General features: G+C 51.9%; 1 protein-coding gene across 3 annotated transcripts in view; it reads right to left on the reverse strand.

Annotated features, from left to right (window-relative positions):
• Positions 1–6,382, reverse strand: part of tnfsf12 (TNF superfamily member 12) — a 41,829-nt gene that overhangs the window by 34,288 nt on the left and 1,159 nt on the right. The window contains exon 1 of one of the 3 annotated variants that reach the window (XM_043683456.1): positions 3,677–3,796. The exons of the other annotated variants lie outside the window; for them this stretch is intronic. The gene's annotated coding sequence lies outside the window, so the exon portion shown is untranslated. Of the gene's footprint in view, positions 1–3,676; positions 3,797–6,382 lie in introns of those variants that run through there. 3 annotated transcript variants of the gene reach the window in all.

Here is a 6,382-nt window from a genome sequence, read left to right on the forward strand (position 1 = left end):
ACACACACACACACACACACACACAGAGACACACACACACACACAGACACAGAGAGAGAGAGGCCTGGCATCCTGTGACCAAAGCAGCAGCCTTGAGAAGTCCCTGGGCCCACAGCCAGCTCCTTATGGTGTTGGACAAATGAACGTTGGGTCAATATTAGTCTTTTCCTCCTCCGACAAGTTTCAATAGCCAAGCTCAGTGTCACTCAGTCTCTGCGGCTCAAACTAATACATCCCCTACACAACAGCCTGCCCAACAATGTGCTCAAATCTCCCCTGCATGGGATGGGAACGTGTTGTGTGTGTGTGGTGGGAGGGGGGGAAGGAAGGAAGGAAGGAAGGGCAGAGACAGAGAGAGGCAGGGGCGGAGGTATATATAGATATAGAGAGAGAGATAAGCAGGGGCAGAGAGAGAGAGAGAGAGAGACAGGGGTTTCGGGTGGGAAGTTGGGGCCTGCAGTGGAAATCGGGATACATGAGAGGCCAAAGTTGGGTAAATCCCCTCAGCGTTATCCAGTGAACACAAGATTGTAATGTGGCTTCCTCACCGGGGGCTGCTTAGCTCTGACACTTGGTGCTTTTTATAGAGCTGGCAGGAACTAGCCCTGGCACCTGATCCACTCGTGGCGAGTCAACAACCCAACCCAGAGACTGTGGATGGGCACTGGCAGGAAGCGATGGCATACAGACAGCCCACAGATTGACTTGCTGCCAATGGCCCAATCCACTGGGCAGACACAGACACACACAGACACACACAGACACACACAGACCTGCCTCTGCCGCTGAAACATCAGCTTGCTGGCCCCACTTACACAGCACCCTGAGCTAGGGACTGTGATCCCTGCCCCCTCACCCTCTCTCCCAGCCAGCCCTTGATAAACAAACTCGGGACAGCGAGATTTCTCTGTCCAAGTTCTACCGTGGGACGGTGAGCATCATCGCTGATTGCAGAAGAGGGGGAAAAAAAAAACTCAAAACAACTGCGGATGCTGCACATCAGAAACAGAAACTGCTGGAGAAATTCAGCAGGTCTGGCAGCAGCTGTGCAGGGGAGAGAAACTGCGTTAATGTTTCGAGTCCAGTGATTCCTCTTTGGAAATGTTAACTCTGTTTTCTCTCTCTCTCTCTACAGATACGGCAAGACAGAGTATCACCAACAATTGTCCCTTGAACGGAGTGGCTCGCTCGGCCATTTTGGGGAAGGGGAAGTCAGTTAAGAGTCAGTTGCATTGACTGAGGGGTCTGAAGAGTCAGACACGTACAGCACATAAACACACCCTTCACTCCAACTCGTCCATGACGACCAAACATCCTAACCTAATCTCATCCAGCACTTGGCCCATATCCCTCCAAACCCTTCCTATTCATGTACCCATCCAGATGCCTTTTAAATGCCGTAATTGTACCAGCCTCCACCACTTCCTTTGGCAGCTCATTCCGTACACACACGTGAAAAAGTTGTCCCTTAGGTCCCATTTAGATCTTTCCCCTCTCACCCTAAACCTATGCCCTCTAGTTCTGGACTGCCCCACCCCAGGGAAAAGACTTTGTCTATTTATCCTACCCATACCCCTCATGATTTTATAAACCTCTACAAGGTCACCCCTCGGTCTCCGACGTTCCAAGGAAAACAGCCCCAGCCTGTTCAACCTCTCCCTATAGCTCAAACCCTCCAGACTGGATAAGGAGGGAGGATTTCCCTTTATGAAAGGGGTATTAATGATCCAGACGGGTTTTTATAAATCGATGATAGCTGCTCAGATTATTCCAGATTTATTAACTGTGTTTAAATTCAGAAGCTGCTACTCTCAGATTCAAACTCACAATTGTTGGCCCCGATTCCCAAATTATCACAATCATCATATCACAAGGACTTTCACGTCTTGTCCCCCTCAGGATGAATATATGAATAGGAAGGGTTTAGAGGGATATGGGCTGGGTGCTAACAGGTGGGACTAGATTGGGTTGGGATATCTGGTCGGCATAGACGGGTTGGACCGAAGGGTCTGTTTCCATGCTGTACATCTCTATGATTCCTGTCTCCACTGTTGGTTCATTGTGGAGTTTTCTTGTCAGATTAATATACTCCATAAAGTTTCTCTTTAACAGCCGGTTCAGGGCTCACAAAATAACTTTCACACTTTTAATGCCCAGGTTAGGGTTCAAAGTGCGGCACTCCCTTGGCGCTGACCCGTCAGAGGGTCAGCGCCGAGGGAGTGCCCATAGTGTCAAAGATCAGGCTGCCACTGTTTTGGGGAATGTAGGGATAGATCGTCTCTGGCAGATGAACCCCAACGTATTCCCAATTGGACGCCCACTACTGCACTGGGGTGTGTGTGTGTGTGTGTGTGTGTGTGTGCGCGCAAGAGAGAGAGTGCGCATGAGAGAGAGCGAGAGAGAGCGCACGCGAGAGTGAGAGAGAATGTGCGAGAGCACGAGAGAGTGCACGCATGGGAGTGCATGAGAGAGAGTGCGAGATAGTGTGCAAGAGAGAGAGAGACCGCGAGAGAGACTGCGCGCGTCTGTGTGTTGGGTGGTGGGGGGGGCGGTGGAGGAGTGGGTGGGGTGTTGCTGTGTGCAGACAGACTGCCCCATAGCCTGCAGCAGCAGCAGGGACATGCCTGTACGTGCTGCTGCAGACTGCCTACACCTTGCCAGCTCTGCCTGGCTTTTGACAGCCCACTGTGTCGTTTGCCAAGAGCTCACCGCAGGAGTGCGTCACTGTGTGGATGTCGGTTTCCAAAGGGGGCTGCCAGCAACTGAGAGGGCCAAGAGAGGTTTTTTTTGTTGTTGTGTTTTTTTTAAAAAAAAAGCTCTTCCCCTTAGCAGTTCCTTCCACACCTGGCACGGAGCTCTGCTTGTGACGCTAAGAAATGCAAACAGTAAGGTCTGGTCATCAGTTTCCACTTCACGCTGCTCCCGACCCCTGTCCAATCCCCATCCAAACCCTCCCCCTGGTGATCTCCTGGGTGGTGGTGGGTGTCCCCAAGTGGTCACCAGTGACCTCCGTTTAAGAGCAGCGTGGATGCCAGGAAAATCACATACAAATGTGATCCCACAGTTACACTCAATCAGGACGCCTAACATGCAGCTGTAACGTCAACTGAGATGGAAGTTAACATTCACTAGGTGTTGAACTGCAGCCCCTCCCATTGGCATCCACATTGGAAGCTGTAGGAGGCCATTCAACCCCTTGAGTCTGCTACACAGGTCACACCTTCTCAGATCACAACCTCAACTCCCGTCAACTTCCAATAACCATAGACCCCCTCCTCGGTCAAGGATAAACATTTGCAGTGGTACATCAGGGGATTATAAACTGAGCAGGCTGGAGACTGCTCCCATCATACCCCCTTAAGGTGAGCACCAAAGAGCAATGGCTATCCTATACTGGACAGGAACAAAGCTTCCTTTTGATTCATTTACAGAATGTGGCTGGGCCAGCATTTATTGCCCCTCCCCGAGGGCAGTTAAGAGTCAACCACATTGCTGTGGGCCTGGACGCCCACGTAGGCCACTCCAGGTAAGGACAGCAACTTCCGTCCTTAAAGGACATGAGTGAATCAGACAGATATCACCCCACCGCCCCCGACAATCAACAATTGATTCATGGTCACCAATTTCCCTCCATCTACCGCAGCCGGATTCGAACCCAAGGTCCCTAGAACGTTACCTAGGTCTCTGGAGTAACACCGCGAGGCCGTCTCATCACTCTGCCACCTTTGACTGTGTAGGCTTGCACAGGGTGAGTATTGCTTCAGTGGCAGACTGGGGGTTGGATAATAGAATTCTTGCAGCGATGATACGGATTCCCTACAGTGTGGAGACAGGCTCTTCGGCCCAACAAGTCCACACCGACCCTCCGAAGAGTAACCCACCCAGACCCATTCCCCATTACTCTGCATTTACCCCTGACCAATGCATCCAACTCACATATCCCTGAACACTACAGGCAATTTCCCATGGCCCTTCCACCCTAACCTGCACATCTTTGGGTTGTGGAAGGAAACCCACGCAGACACAGGGAGAATGTGCAGGTTAGTCGCAGAGGCTGGATAGTCGCCAGAGGGTGGAATCAAATCCGGGTCCCAGATTCTGTGAGGCAGCAATGCTAACCACTGAACCATCCTGTCGTCCCAGGTAACCAGATGGCATCAGGAAACTTTTGTTTGGCCCAAAGGTCATGGGTCAACGTATACACAAGATCGACTCTGAACTGGAGTATACATGGTATTAACACACTTGAATTGGTGGAGGTCACCTCAGATGCCAATACAGAGGGCATTGGCAATGGCAACTTGCACTTCTTGAAGATGGTAAAACATCCACCTAGGTGTTTCATGGTAGTGCAGGAGGACAGACCAGGGAGAGGTGACCAGAAGCTTGGTCAAAGAGGGTCGGGCAATGTCTCAGAGGAAGAGGAAGTAGCAGCTGGAGAGCTTAGGGCTCGGGCAGCTGAAGGCTCAGTAACAGTCATACAGTACGGATACACACCCTTCAGTCCAACATGTCCATGCTGACCAAGTTCCCGAAACTGAATTAGTCCCACTTGCCAGCACTTGGCCCATATCCCTCCAAACCCTTCCTATTCATATACCCATCCAGGTGCCATTTAAATGTTGCAATTGTACCAGCCTCCACCACTTCCTCATTCCATCCATGTACAACCCTCTGCGTGAAAAAGTTGCCCCTTAGGTCTCGTTTATATCTTTCCCCTCTCACCCTAAACCTATGTAGTCTAGTTCTGGACTCCCTCACCCTGGGAAAAAGACGTGCGCTATTTACTTTATCCATGCCCCTCATGATTTTATAAGCCTCTATAAAAAGGTCAGCCTCCTACACTCCAGGGAAACAATTCCCAGCCTATTCTGATAACTCAGTCTTGGCAATATCCCAGCGAATCTTTTCTGAACTCTTCCCAGTTTAATAACATCCTTCCTATGGGACAGATGTCAGAGGTAGTTTCTTTACTCAGAGAGTAGTCAGGGCGTGGAACAGTAGTAGACTCCAGGTGAGTGGTGCTGGAAAAGCACAGCAGATCAGGCAGCATCTGAGCAGGAAAACTGCTCATCATCAGGAATGAGACACAGTAGTAGACTCTATTGCTGGAACAGCACAGCAGGTCAGGCAGCATCCAGGGAACAGGAGATTCGACGTTTCGGGCACATTCCTGAAGAAGGACCTGTGCCCGAAACGTCGAATCTCCTGTTCCCTGGATGCTGCCTGACCTGCTGTGCTGTTCCAGCAATAAAGTTTCAACTTTGATCTCCAGCATCTGCAGACCTCACTTTCTCCACAGTAGTGGACTCGCCACGTTTAAGGGATTTAAATGGTCATTGGATAAACATATGGACGAGAATGGAATAGTGTAGGTTAGATGGGCTTCAGACTGGTTTCACAGGTCGGTGCAACATCGAGGGCCGAAGGGCGCTGGAATGTTCGATTTACATCCCTGTCACGACAGAATCCCAATGGATTCCCAGCTCACCAGGGAGTGTGCACCCAGGGTGAATCCAGACTTGTAGACTGTAGGCAGAGCTTGCTCAGACTCAACCTAGCTCCCCCTGGCCCACACAGCAAGGCATCTCAGCCTTCTCACCTGAAGCAGGGCAGGGCTGGCAAGGGAGGAAGTCAGAAGGAGTTGAACCCACCACCTTCTCATTGGAAGGCAGTGGGGGGTGGGGGTCACAGGGGATTAGTGAGTCAGCTATGCTCCTCAGGAACTAAACCCTGATGTCTAGTGCAAGGGAAAACGCACCCCACTCTGCAGGGACCCGGGGGGAGGGAGGGAGGGAGGGAGGGGAGAGGGCAAATGCACACAGTCCTGACTGGGGCGGGGTAGGGCAGGGAGGGGAGAGGGCAAATGCACACAGTCCTGACTGGGGCGGGGTAGGGCAGGGAGGGGAGAGGGCAAATGCACACAGTCCTGGACTGGGGCGGGGTAGGGCAGGGAGGGGAGAGGGCAAATGCACACAGTCCTGAGATTACTGTCCTTCCAAATAAACCTGTTGGACCTTAACCTGGAGTTGTGTGATTTTCCACTGCGTCCACCCCCCTCCAACACCGGCTCCTCCACATCACGGGAGTATTGCACAGAGTCTACCCTGGGGTGGGTGGAGAGGGTGACATTGCACAGAGTCTACCCTGGGGTGGGGGGCGAAATTGACATTGCACAGAGTCTACCCTGGGGTGGGTGGAGAGGGTGACATTGCACAGAGTCTACCCTGGGGTGGGTGGAGAGGGTGACATTGCACAGAGTCTACCCTGGGGTGGGTGGAGAGGGTGACATTGCACAGAGTCTACCCTGGGGTGGGTGGAGAGGGTGACATTGCACAGAGCCTACCCTGGGGTGGGGGGCGAAATTGCACAGAGTCTACCC

Source organism: Chiloscyllium plagiosum, chromosome 48 (assembly GCF_004010195.1).
Source record: "Chiloscyllium plagiosum isolate BGI_BamShark_2017 chromosome 48, ASM401019v2, whole genome shotgun sequence".
Lineage (NCBI taxonomy): Eukaryota > Metazoa > Chordata > Chondrichthyes > Orectolobiformes > Hemiscylliidae > Chiloscyllium > Chiloscyllium plagiosum.